Source organism: Paramisgurnus dabryanus, chromosome 15 (assembly GCF_030506205.2).
Source record: "Paramisgurnus dabryanus chromosome 15, PD_genome_1.1, whole genome shotgun sequence".
NCBI classification, from domain to species: Eukaryota; Metazoa; Chordata; class Actinopteri; order Cypriniformes; family Cobitidae; genus Paramisgurnus; species Paramisgurnus dabryanus.
In genome coordinates, this window is record NC_133351.1 from 6,473,117 (window position 1) to 6,487,822 (window position 14,706).

Genomic DNA, 14,706 nt, shown 5'->3' on the forward strand with positions numbered 1-14,706 from the left:
CTGGGATGACCAATAACAGTGGTGATCCACCCGGAAAACGAAAATCTTCCGCTATACCTTTAAATAGCACCTTAGCGCTTGGAGATTAAGTTTATGGCTTTCACTGTGCAAATGTTAACTTGGCCAAGACTTTGCTTTACTTTAAATTTTGTGTTTGCTAACTAATAGCATTGGCGGGGTTGCAATGGCTCATCTCAAAATCTCAAAACCTTGTGCACTACTAGTTAAGGCATTATAGGTAAAGCATTATGATTTTTTTGGCCTTATTCTGTCCTAAAACTGATCAAGAACTTTTAACTATATTTATATATGTCACGTGTTTTATGATGCATGCAAACGTGCATGCAGATCAAAGACTGCAAGGCTGTTTTAACATAGCCAATGTAATGCAGTAAGTAACTTCTTCATGCACCAGAACTACAAATGTGATGTGAAATGATGTGTTAGCAACGTCCTGGGTTCACAAAAAGGAAAAAGCTGAGGGGCACCATCGTCTTTGTGTGATGACCGTATCATTGTGTGCTGTATCTGAAGGGGGGTTGAAGGGGTCTTGCAAGAGGCGTTGTTGGTCGCAAGGACCTGCTGGATCAGACTGGAGGAACAGGTTGATCCTACGGCCTCCCTGGAGTTTGTAATTATCTGTCCTCCTCTTGCTAGGGTTTACTGCCAAGACAGACCCGCGGCCCGCCTATAGCACTTCACTGTGCTGTATGGAAGACAGGTGTCCTTCCAAATGCGTCAGAACTCCCGACACCGGATTACGGCAGGGGATTGTTTTCTAGCCCGTCTAAGTCTCTGCCCAGGAACAACAAAATTATTTCTCTTTCATAAGCATCGTGATGTCTTACGTGCAAACTTCCTTTGTCAGCTGAATGCGTGTTGAGCGCTCAGATGCTGTCTTTGTGAAAATGAGCAAGTGTAATCTCAGTTAATCCCAATGTGCACAGCTCTACTTTACCACTGATTTAATCTAGCGTCATGATTACACTAAAATTTCAATTTTAGAAATCGCTTGATCACATAAACACAAATAGCATGTTAGATTATAGATTATAAACCAGACTGGATAGGAGATATAAGTTTGAGAGTTGTAGAGACAATATAAGAGGTGTTTGTATGATGACGCTGTGGTCATAATGCTGCATTAACACAACGTCTGTTAATCCGTGGCATTTCAGTTACACCATTGGATAACAGATGATGTAACCACAGTTATCATGCGGTGCATTAGTCAATGGGAATTAGGGGGGATTGTCTCAACTTTGTACCATCAAACCCTTCCCCCAGTTCTGCGCTCCCCTGGCCGAGATGTGTCTCCATGAATAAACCCCAGAAAAGTGTTTTTGAGCTTTAAAGATTGATATGCTGTTTTTTTGTGAGTAATTGTGAATGAGGGCTGCATGTACTTGCATGAATTAATTAACATAATGAAGGAATATGCCTTAGGGGAGCCCGGAGGAGAGGGGACATGCCTATTTAGTGCTTAGAGGAGAAAAATTAATATACAAAATTAGATTTATCGTGGTGTGTTTATCAAAACAAAACATAGTTGATCTTGTAACATTTAGCCTATTGTTTTTAATTATTAAGAGTTATTTTTGCAGAGAAATTCAACAACAAAAAATATTTATGTATTACGTAACCACGTGGTAATGTCAGCATTTCCATATTCTGCTGAATTCAATATTTTACACATATATAATTTCTTTATTGTAAGTTTGTAATAAATGTGTTAGCTAACATAAAATAAGCAATATAGTTTATAAGAATTAATTAATCTTTCTTAATGTTAAATAATGCCAATGCAATTGTTCATGGTAGTTCATAGAGTAGTGCATTAACTAATGTTAACAGTTACAATGTTTGATTTTAAGTAAATGTTGGAATTAACATGAGCTAAGATTAAAGGTGCACTGTGTAACTTTTAGAAGGATCTCAGAAATGCAATATAATATAGATTAACTATATTATCAGTGGTGTATAAAGAGCTTACATAATGAACTGTATCATTTTAATTACTTTAGAATGAGCTGTTTTTATCAGGTCCCCTTACATGGAAGTTGTCGTCATGTTTCTATAGTAACCCAAAAAAGACAAACTGCTACACAGAGTGCATTTCATCCCTACCTAATCTTAGATGTTTGTCCTGTGGCGGCTATATATGGGTTTGGAAATTGAGGGGTGAGCTGTTGGTTGCAATTCGCAATCTCACCACTAGATGCCGCTAAACTTTACATGCACCACCTTTAAAGCTCCCATAATATACGCTGTTTCTGCATATCTGATGTACATCCTTCACAGTGGCGTAGCGTCTGGGCATGCAGGGTAGGCACGTGCAAATAGGCCCGGGCCAATAGGGGGCCCGGCCCTGGGCCCGCCCCAGCTTTTAATAAAAAATTTTTTTTCAATTTTAATTTTATTTGTGGCAGCAATAAATATATTTTTGTATGCATATCATGTGTAGTGATTTCTTTTTTCTCCATAATCTTTTTTCTGTTCTTTTTTCTGTCTAGTTTATCCGTCATTTCTTGTTTGCGTTTATTATTTTTTTTGCACTCAGCGGCTGCCATAGACTACTACGCCATAATTTTTTTACATGATGCATCGGCACGTCAAAAAAAAAGAAAACACAGTGTGAGAGGTTACTATAGCGGCTATCTAGATGAACATTAAGGATGGACGAATATGAACATAAAAATGGGGCCTCCAATAGAAAAGAAAAGGCGGAGAAGTTAGTCACAAGTCAAAAACTCCACAAAACGTTTTGTTTTTCTTTAATTAAATCTACCCTTTAAAGTAAAAAAGCAAAGTAAAAATATTTGACTACCTTATTAAAAGTTTATGTTGTTAACAGACTTGCGCACCAAAGTTAACAGTGCCAACAGGCAAGGTTGGGGGGGGGGCTTTGGCTTAAGGCGGCCCGTAATTTTTTTTTGCATATGGGCCTGGGACTCACTTGCTACGCAACTGATCCTTCATATCTCTGAAGAGTCTTTAGTTTTATCAGATTTATAAAAAACAGATTAGCTTTACCGATTCTTTACCGATAACGTTCCAAAAATTTTTTGGAAGGAGGAGTTACAAGCTGCGGGAGGAGTGAGTCACGAGCCAAGCAACACTTTATACAACACTTCTGATTCACTTATGATTCGCTACATGTTCATCATTTACATGATGCATTTACGCGACGATTTCCAACATAACACAGAAGTCGTACTTACCGCATGCAACTCATGACCAGGTTGGGACTTTTTAACGAAATCCAGCATTAAACAAACACACACACAAAACTCCGCTGCTACCACAGATAAACAAACTATATCAATTGTTTCCATAATGCTGGTGTTCTTGTCCTTATATCCAAAAACACACTTCTTCTTTCATGCCATTGCTAAGTCTTGATAAAAAACAAAGCTGCATGAAGTGATGTGACTTGTAGCGTCCTCGGTTCTTGCTCGCCCGCTAATTGATGTGTGGGTGTGGTTTTCTCAGGGAAGTGCCCATAAAAAGGAATGATATGTATAGCTTACCCCTGATACGTCAGACACTTGTATGAACCCTGGCAAAGTGAACATTTAGAGTTTACTTGCTTTATTTGCTCATGAAATTCTAGTCATTTGAGACATTCACATCATTGAAGAGGCTTAATTAGCTTAAATTGATTAAACTAGATTGTTCGACCTCCTCACTTACTTTCTTCCAAACAAGATCCTTTTAATTCCTGTAAAAGTACAAAGATGTCTCGTGTAGCGATGATGATTGTCCTGCATTGTTGTTTTGCTCGCGTCCTGTAATCACGTCACTGTTTGAGCAAGCTCCTGATTGGTTAACGCAGCGCGAAAGTTCAGATTTTTCAACAGTTCTGCGGGATGTCTATTCGCATTTTTGCATTGACTTAACATGTAAATTACTCGCGCTTGCCACCGCTTCCGCGTCTGGTGTGAACGCTACATTTAACTGTGCTAATAAGTCAGAATACATGAAATACCCCCTCTTTAATAAACACTTTAGAAGTTCAGTTCATTTTATGAGGTGGCTAATTCGTATCCATTCGTACGACTACATTCATACATTTTGTATGATTTGCTTTTGCCCCAGTGATGTAAGGAGCAGGTTACGGGTGTGGTTTCGTTATTGTTTTTATAATAGTTTTTTGTATGATTCACTTCATACAAATTCATATGAATTAGCCAACTCATAAAATACATACGAATTTCTTAAAATGATCCAACTCGTAAAATATGAATTCTCACGAGATCAGGCTGAAAAAAAAAACCCTTATTGTAAATTGTTACAATTTTATTTTTTATGGTTGTAATTTGTTGGACGCAAAACAAAAGACAAGATTAGTTACAAGAAATGAATTATGATTCTAGCATCAGTGCAAAAAAATGCATCACATTCTGTAGGAGTTGAGATTTAAAAAACTAAAGACTTAATAAAACTAAATTGCATTCTGTGTTAATGCAGTAAGCTGAGCGCAAACATTTAAAGTTTGCTTCACAAACACTCTTTAATAAGTTTTTCCTGATCTCTACCTGTTTCAGAGTCACTCTTTGTGTTTGCTTTCGGTATCTCCTTGTCTCCCACACGTCATACAGTAAAGATGTCCTGTCTAATGTTGTTAGCTATGCAAATTTACACTGCCATATAAATAGTATTGTAAAAAAATTTACAGGTTGTCACATTTATATAACATCACATACTGTAAAAAATTCCTGGTTGCCTTATGTTTTTAAGTAATTTATTGAGTTGTTGGGTATAAATTACCCTATGCCAAGTTGTTTTAACTCATGGCTGGATCAAATATGAACTTTTTCTAGGTTAATTTAAACTAGATTTTGGGTTAGTCCATATTTTACCCAACCATGTGTTGAAAACAATCCCTAGTTTTTTGAGTACAGCTACATTAGGTGCCTGTGTAAATGCATTTCTGTGTCACTGTGCACGATCACCTGTTGAAATGTTACCTTTAAAAGGTCTTAGAGTTCATAATAAGGCTTGGCAGTTTGTTTGGTTCTCAAACCCTCCACCCATCCTATGCTCACATGAATGCACGCACCCAGTCGCATGTTTTCCATAGGTGGATTATCTCGGTTATTTTATTGGCTGTCGATTCATTCGGCCCGAGGGAAGAGCGAGCACGCTGGATTACAGGGGTGCTCACCTGTTACAGCAGCTCGATAGATCCAGGCCTGGTGTTTCCCAGGGATCCCGTAATAATGTGGCACAATGGAGGGTGTGTCCCAGCTGACATTCAGCACAAAAGGTGAACGGTTTTTAAAAAAACCTCAAAGCCTCAATCTCTGGTGTGATTTTATTCAAGGTGAGCCGTGAATGCCACGCTCAGCATCGCCGTGTTTTTGACAGGCCGTGTTATGGGTGGTGACACATGAGGTGTGGCCGTCCAGCTGACGGATTAAACCCTGCGGTCAGAGAGCGAGCGGTCGGCCAGGCCACGGACCAAACGTGTGGGGAGACGGCCTGCAACAATGGTACCACCTGTACCGCTGAACACAGAGCCGTACGTAGTTGTACCACTATAGCCTCCTTGTCTTCTTAAACCTTCTATTGAAAGATTAGTCTGGGCAGGTCAATCAAAGCCCTCCGCGCTCCGCTCCGGACGCATAATGTGGTCATGGTGCCCTTGTCAAAGCGTGTGGTCACACTCCAGCATCAAGCTGAACTTTATTGTTATGTTGGTAAACGGAGGAGAACAGACAAATATAGAGTGAGGAGAGCTCAGGGGTCAAGCAATAGGTCCATCTCATTTCTCCGAGGGCTTTTGTGGCCCATCTGAATTCATATGTGAATTTGGAATAAAGCACAACAGTTTCTATTGTGGCCTTTGCATGAAATTACATTGAGTTGTTTAACAAGATAATAGGGGGCAGCCAAATCTCACACGGAACGCAGTTTTAAGAATGCGTTCGTCAATTGAAGGAAGTTCAAATCGTGCCTTTGGCCGAGGTTGCACGGCATTTACATGAGCCGTCGTACAATAGCTCGATAGTGGAGTGGATAATGTTACACATTAACAGGTTTTCCATTAAGTCAACCTGCGTATCCATGGTGACTCTTTCCCCTCGGCTCCTTGGAAACGGATCGGCCTGTGTATCTTATTGAGCTCTCTTACTCTGGGAGGGAGACTTTTCTGTCCAGAAAATCTGTTTATATGCCAGTTAGAGGAGCTTACTGTGATCCTGAATAAAACAAGGATAAATAAAGAGTTTAGTTTCAAGTAAAGTAAATAAATAGTAAATAATAGAGACTAGTTTAGTATAAATGTATTTACACAGACAGTGTATTATAGTCAAAAGTTAAGCATTGTCATGCAAGGCTACTGCATACAAAATGAGAATAACATGTTTAAAATCACTTTATTATTCAAATCCAATGTATTTCTATAGCGCTTTCCATGTTGCAACGCTAAAATCAGCTTTACAGTAAATACATATTAGTACAACTTTAGTTTTTCATTTTCTGAGAGGTGTGTACTGTCGTAAATGCTTAATCTAATACAAAGATGCGTCTCCATCCACATGCACGAGACATTTTGGTTTTGGGTTTATAGTTGTCCAAATAAAGTCCTTAACACGGCATCCACTCACAAAATAAAAGTTAGGAAATTTACTAAATATCTTTATGATTCATGATCTTTACCAGACTGATTTCACGGAAAGTCGTGTTATAGTCACGAAAATTTGTATTAATTTATTCGTGTCCATGGCACGAAATTCAGCTTTTTTCGTGCCTTGAGCATGAATTTCTATAAATTGTTTTTCATGTCTGTGGCACGACTTTCTTTTTCGTCTAACCCAAACCCCAACTCCAGGCGAGATTAGTTTTAAAAGCTTTTAAAAGAAAAACATGTAGAAACCAATACATAAAAGTACATTAATTATTAATTATTAACCCAAATCTAACCCCAACCCCAAGCGACAATGTTTTAAAAATAGGAAAAAAAGAAAAAACAATACATAAAATGACACGAAAAAAGTCATTAAAATGACAAAAATCCTGACTATAACATGACTTTCCGTTAGATCATGTTGATCTTTACATAATATCCTAATGATTTTGTCATTACATTTTTTTATAATTTTTACCCATTCAAAGTATTTTTTGCTTTTTCTACATATACCTGTGCTACTTCTCACAAATATAATTGAGTGCGTTTACATGCACAGTCTTACGCCGATTCTGCTTAAAGGAATATTCCATTTTCTTAAAAGAAAAATCCAGATAATTTACTCACCACCATGTCATCCAAAATGTTGATGTCTTTCTTTGTTCAGTCCAGAAGAAATAATGTTTTTTGAGGAAAACATTGCAGGATTTTTTTAATTTTAATGGACTTTAATGGACACCACCACTTAACACTTAACTCAACACTTAACAGTTTTTTTCAACGGAGTTTCAAAGGACTCTAAACGATCCCAAACGAGGCATAAGGGTCTTATCTAGCGAAATGATTGTCATTTTTGACAATAAAAAATAACAAATATACACTTTTAAACCACAACGTCTCGTCTAGATCCCATCCTGAAAGCGTCAGTGTGACCTCACCCAATACATCATGACGTCAAGAGGTCACAGAGGACGAACGCGAAACTCCGCCCCAGTCTTTACAAGTGTGTTGAAAGAGGACCGTTCCGACAGTTGTTGTATGTGGAATGATACTAATTAATGTCTTTGTGTCAATTTATTGTTTACAAGGGTCCGCAAATGTGCGTTTTATATATGTAACACGTGACCTCCGTTCGATACTACGCATTTACGTTAGGTCGCCCTGGACCGTATCTAGACGAGAAGTTGTGCTTTAAAAGTGTATATTTGTTATTTTTATTGTCAAAAATGACAATCGTTTCGCTAGATAAGACCCTTATGCCTCGTTTGGGATCATTTATAGTCTTTTGAAACTCCGTTGAAAAAAACTGTTAAGTATTGAGTTAAGTGTTAAGTGGTGGTGTCCATTAAAATGACAAAAATCCTGCAATGTTTTCCTCAAAAAACATAATTTCTTCTGGACTAAACAAAGAAAGACATCAACATTTTGGATGACATGGTGGTGAGTAAATAATCTGGATTTTTCTTTTAAGAAAATGGACTATTCCTTTAATAAACTGATAACACATGGGGTCATAAAATGGTTTTTTAATCGGGGAAAGCCCATAAACGGTGTAAGCAAAAACCGATCAGCACAGGTAGTTTTTTTGCTCATTACCCCGATATCGCGTGGCATGTAAACACCTTAACCGGCTTTCTCATGGTTTTGTCCATTTGCGCATGTCTCCGCGTGTGAAAGATAGACGTCAGACGCGGAAGTAAGCGCAAAGTAACGCATAAAAGTCTCTGCTCTACTAAAGCAGTTGGCAGAGAAACTGCGAAAATAAAGACTGATGTTATATTTACAGGTTCTGGAGACACGAAAAGAGATAAAACAATATAGCTTAAGACAGATATGCCGTCGGATTTTTGATCGACTATTATGTACTATATGCAATGACGTCACTACCTGCGAGAAACCTGACAAATCTCCAAGTGCTATGTAAACGCAGTTGTCTGCATAGCCGGTTTATTGATTTGCATGTAAACGCATGTAAACAGTTTTTTTTATAATAAACAGATTTTTGATAGTCATCCGCTTATTCTGTGCATGTAAACATACTCAATGGTTTAATTCCCAGGGAACCAACTGATCAAATCTATAGCTTAAAATGCAATGTAAGTCACTTTTTTTTTAAGTCTGCAAAAACTATAATGTATTTATTGTAAATGTATTTTTACTGGCAAGCCAGCATCTTTTAACAGAATTAGGATTGTTACTGAAAAATTGAGAAGCATAAATTGAATTATAAGATACCTGATGTTTCTCACCCTAAACTTTTTGAGTTATCTGGGTTTCTTTGGGCTCTCAGGGTGGACAGATGCTCTTGTAGACTCTGCTGTAGGTATGACTGCAGTATCACTTTCACAGAATGCTGCTTGAGGATTTTTCGACGTATTCCCAGTGGATTTTCCTCATTTCTGTCAGTTACAGAATAGACAGGGATACAGACATAATGGAGGCATCGAACACATGGTGCTGTTTTTCAACTCTTTGGCAACTATTAGAATAGATTTTAACACCCAACTTCTCTTTCTGTAAAGGTAGGTGTGAAAAATTATATCAGATCTAGACTACACAGTGAGCTAACTGTACATACACCAAGACCAACAATAATTGAACAATATGCATATGTGGCCCAATTTTAATTAATGGCATAATAAAAAATACACACAGACAAAAAAAAACCTGTGAATTGTGACAAATTTTACTGGATGCTGTTTTTATGCATTTACAATGCGAAGTTTTAGCTTGGCTTTAGAAAGGACATTAAATCCAAAAATACAAGTGTGACAGCTGCTTGTAAGGACATTTAAGGTGTTACTCGTTAAAAAAAATATATTCTTAAAAATCACTCTGAATTTATTTGAATATAATGCACATGTTGTATTGAACGACCTCATGGGGCTTTTTTAATTATAATTTTTGAAATATAAATATGCTATAAATATAAATAGCCTAATTAATCTTACTAAGTTTGAGTAAACAATACCAACATTTTTATTTTAACAGGTAACAGATGTGATTGTTCTCTTTAAACTGGTCCTGTATAAATTAATTGTGCCAATAAAAGCAAGTGTATTGATTCAAAGCCCAAATCTCCACCCCAGTTCCCCATGTTGTCTATCGGTTGAAGCAGCTTCTGCCTGGTGATGCCCCTGCTGCAGGGACAAATCTGGAGAGTGCTGGGTCTCCCCCACTGCTAATGCGCGCTAATGCCAGTCCCTGACACCATGCCAGATGCTCCTCTCTTGGCAGAGGATCTAAGAAAATGTTGACGTGCTCGCCCCCCGTATGGAGATCTCACGGCCGGTAGGAAAGCAGCGTACGCCAGTGACGCTGTTTCTCCCTTCGGCGCTCCATCTCCTGTATGGCCCCCAGATCTCTTACCTCCCCTGGAGTCTGCCGGATCCAGCTCTTCTTCGCTCCTGACCTTTCCCACAGCAAGGCCCCAATCTGGGCTTATCCGTTGGAGGGCCCAGTCCCCTCGCCAGCTATCCAGCCAGGGATTTCATGGCAGAAATAAGACATCTGTTCTTGAGGATTAGCAAATATTCGTCGCACCCCAGAAAGCCCGTTTGGGTATTGTGGGCTCGGCTAGTGGAACGTTTTACGGGTTACTTAAGCGGAGTTTGATGGCTGTGTTATGTACATTGTGAATCTCTTATCTTCTGTGGGGCTTATTATGTGGCAAAGTTAACATAATGTTAAAGTTGGGTTACTGTTTGTTTTAATATCCTAAGACTAAAATGTCTATAAAGTAATTCATAGAGTTTCTGATTTAAATCCAACCAATATTTTGAAGCAATTCTCAAACCTATACCCTAGTCCTTTACATTGTCTAACTTATTAGACTATATTGCTTATAATTTACTTGAATAACACTTTTTATGTAGCAGACAATAGAAAAAAAATACACTGTAAAAAAAAGAAGTTAAAACAACTTGGTTTAGCAAGTCAATTCAACCCACTATTAAAGTTTTGGATTAAAAAAGTTGACATAACTTATAAATTCAAGATGGATTTGTTGAATTAAGTTGAATTAAATGTTTAAAATTAAAAGAAGCATAAAAATATGTGTTGATTTGACAAAAAATCAAATTTTTTACAGTGTAAAAGAAATGTTAATGTATAAACCTCATCATTCTGGCTCGTGAATATTAATTAGGTGATGCAACATTCACCCAGTAGAGTTAAATGATTTGTGAAAAAACAGATAATCTTTAGTATATATATATATATATATATATATATATATATATATATATATATATATATATATATATATATATATATATATATATATATATATATATATATATATATATAATCGATATAAAAAATGTGTTTTTTAAATCAACTGCTAATCCAACATTAAAGTTTCTATTAGGGTACATTTACACTAAAAACAGAGTTTATCTGTTGCGTTTTTGAAAAGTGCATGTCGCATACAGATGATGTTGTTAAAACAATATCACAAGAACCAATCCAACTAAACAACGAAACAACGAAAAATTTTGCATGTCAGGCTAGTAGTTGGTGGTGTGTCGCATGATGTCTGATGATGTAATATGCATGTGCCTGACCATTATGACACCACAGTTTTCACAAATTTGCAAACAACTAAAAATTATGAATGTCAAGCTAGTAGTTGGGGGTGTCACATGATATCTGATGATGTAATACGCATGTACATGACCGTCATGACATCACAGTTTTCAAAAATTTGCTTAAAGGACAAGTTCGGTATTTTAGACTTAAAGCCCTGTTTTCAGATTGTTTATGGTGAAATAGAACGGTTTTGACTGAAATTTCGACATTTGCGGCTGCCCTGAGAATTTTCGCGTGATTGTGTTTCACCTCCCACCTTTACAATGGGTTTAATGGTGCACTGGAACAATCCTTCCTAAAGTGCATTAAACTTTCGTTTACAAAGACGTGAAACTCACCGAGTGGTCAGGGGTGTTCACTGATATGCTCACACAAAAATCGCTGCAAAAGACGGATTCCAACAGGTTTTATCGTAGTTTTCACCAACTCCATTGACTTGTATTAGATGTCCTGTGAGGTACGGTATTACTCCGCGCCGGGAACTTTGTTTCTATTCTTGCAATTGGCAATGGCGGATTAGCGCAACCACCTGGGCTGGAGTGTTTATTATTCAAGCTCTAAGCGGAAGAATGTACGGGTGTGAGGCGTTTGGAAAAATAGGTCCACAAGTTAACAACGAATGCTAAAACAGCTGTTGGAAAGCATCTTTTGCAGCGATTTTTGTGTGAGCATATCAGTGAACACCCCTGACCACTCGGTGAGTTTCACGTCTTTGTAAACGAAAGTTTAATGCATTTTAGGAAGGATTGTTAAACCCATTGTAGAGGTGTGAGATGAAACACAAACACGCGAAAATTCTCACAATTCAAAACAATTTGTGAAACAATGAAAACAACCAAAAATACTATATTATGCATGCCAGGCTAGTAGTTGGTGGTGTCACATGACATGATGTCTGATGATGTAATACGCATGTGCATGACCATCATGACATCACAGTTTTTTACAAATTTGCGAAACAACGAAATAACGAAAAATTATGCATGCCAGGCTAGTAGTTGGTGGTGTCACATGATATCTGATGATGTAATAAGCAATAGGCATGACCGTCATTAAATCACAGTTTTCACAAATTTGCGAAACAACGAACAAAAAAATAAAAAAGCCTGCATGCCAGGCTAGTAGTCACATGATGTCTCATGATGTAATACACATGTGCATGACTGTTATGACATCACAGTTTTCACAAATTTGCGAAACAACGAAATAACAAAATATTATGCATGCCAGGCTAGTAGTTGGTGGTGTCACATGATATGATGATGTAATAAGCAATGGGCATGACCGTCATGAAATTACAGTTTTTACAAATTTGCGAAACAACGAACAAAAAAATAAAAAAAAAGCCTGCATGCCAGGCTAGTAGTCACATGATGTCTGATGATGTAATATGCATGTGCATGACCGTCATGACATCACAGTTTTCACAAATTTGTGAAACAATGAACAACAAAACAACATAAACAACAAAAAATGCTGTATTATGCATGCCAGGCTAGTAGTTAGTAGTGTCGCATGATGTCTGATGATGTAATACGCATGTGCATGACTGTTATGACATCACAGTTTTCACAAATTTGCTTAACAACGAACAATGAAACAACAGAAAATGCTGTATTATGCATGCCAGGCTAGTAGTTAGTAGTGTCACATGATGTCTGATGATGTAATACGCATTCGCATGACCCTCATGACAGCACAGTTTTCACAAATTTGTGGTTTTGCAGTTAACACAGAGACTGTAATGGTACTGTTCTCAAAAACTTTAAAACCCATTTTTAAAGTTAGCAAGTTCAGGCCCCCATTAAAACGTTTTAAAAATGGCCAAGTTGAAAATGGTGTTGTGTAAGGGGCCCCTTTAATGAACTTTCCTATTCTGGCTTGTATCTTATAATCAAGACATGAATGAATAAATTCTTCATTACACAAACATCACCGCAGTGTAACAGGAAGCATAAATGCCTTTAAAAAATCAAAGCCTCGCTCAATTGTATGGTCAAGTCTGCTCATTAGCGCAGTGGGGTAGTGTTTACGGGCAGTCCTGGGGCTTTGTTTGTCTCAGAAATCAATGTGTAACCCGATCCCGCTCTCAGGTAATTTACCCCTGATTATGGGAAAAGTGCTCCCCTGTGCCAAATCATCTTCTCCACAGGGAGACTCTCAGACACACCATTCAGATGCTCCTACCTTTCCCATCAGCACCCTGCGTGCCCTGAGACAGGGGCCGGACGGAGACAGATGTAGTCAGTGTGTTGGTGACATTAGCCGGTCTTGATAGCCCTCAGGGGTAAAAGAGCTTTAAGCCTCTGAGTCATATGGCTGGTGACTGCATTGCTTCAGAATATGCTGACCTCATGGAATGTCCTCAGGTGGCAGGAACATGTGTCTGAAATGTGTACGTCACTATAAACCTACCGATAAGACACAAAGAATCATCTTATATGAATACATGTGGGCGAATCTTTTTTAAAGGTCACATTTATAAAAAAGCGAGGGAGGGGGATTTTAGTTTACTGTAAAATGTTGAATTACGCCATGTTGTATCGTTAATATGAATCTTATAAAAAATTAAATACACATACTTTCAAGTTACTTAAGTCAAGTTTGTGTTATGTACAAAGCATTATGAATATGACAGTCTGATACAAATCTATCTTTTACTGTTACCTATACCTGTAAAAACGAAACTAAATATCTTTAACATTGATTGAGTAAGATTGTGTCATTAAAAATCTAAAGACTGAAATCAAAAGGTTGAAATCAACAAATGAATGAGATCAAACTTCAATGTTCCTAATCGCATCATTACCTTATGAAACTTAAGCCTAGATTTCACAGACATGTTAATATATTTTTGTATTTCGTTGTGTCTCTACTGCCTTTACAAATATGTATTTACCGTAGCTTTACAACAGTGCAAAACTGTACAAAAAAACTATAGAAATGAACTAGATAAACTAGAAATAAGACCAGTGTGTAGATTTAGCGGCATCTAGTGGTGAGACTGGGAATTGCAACCAATGGGTCAGTCCACAACTCACCCCTCCCTTTCGAAACGCATAGTGAAGCTATGGTAACCGCCACAGAAAAAACATTTAGGGCTCTATCTTACACCCGGCGCAATGCAGTGCAATGTGCGACGCAAGTTTCTTTTGCTAGTTTTCACCCTGCGCAATTATTATTTTCACGTTTAGCGCCACGTTGTTTAAATAGCAAATGCATTTGCACCCCCTTTTGCGACCATGGGTGTTCTGATCTAAAAACGAGGTGTTTTCGGGCGCATTGTTGGCGTGTTGCTATTTTGGGGCAACTAAAATAGACTACGCCATTGACCAACAAAAACCTGCTCTAAAGTCTAAATTCAATGGCGCAGTATGTTTTTTGTTATTTAAAGGGCGCATTAGTAATATGCGCCCATAAACGGGACACAACGCGTGTTTGCTTATCACATACATGAATGCACAACAGCACAAAAACGCTTTTAA

At 37.7% G+C, this 14,706-nt stretch overlaps 1 protein-coding gene across 2 annotated transcripts in view; it reads left to right on the forward strand.

Annotated features, from left to right (window-relative positions):
* The window catches only part of cerkl (CERK like autophagy regulator), a 90,134-nt gene that overhangs the window by 19,773 nt on the left and 55,655 nt on the right, over positions 1 to 14,706 (forward strand). The gene's annotated exons all lie outside the window — the stretch shown is intronic.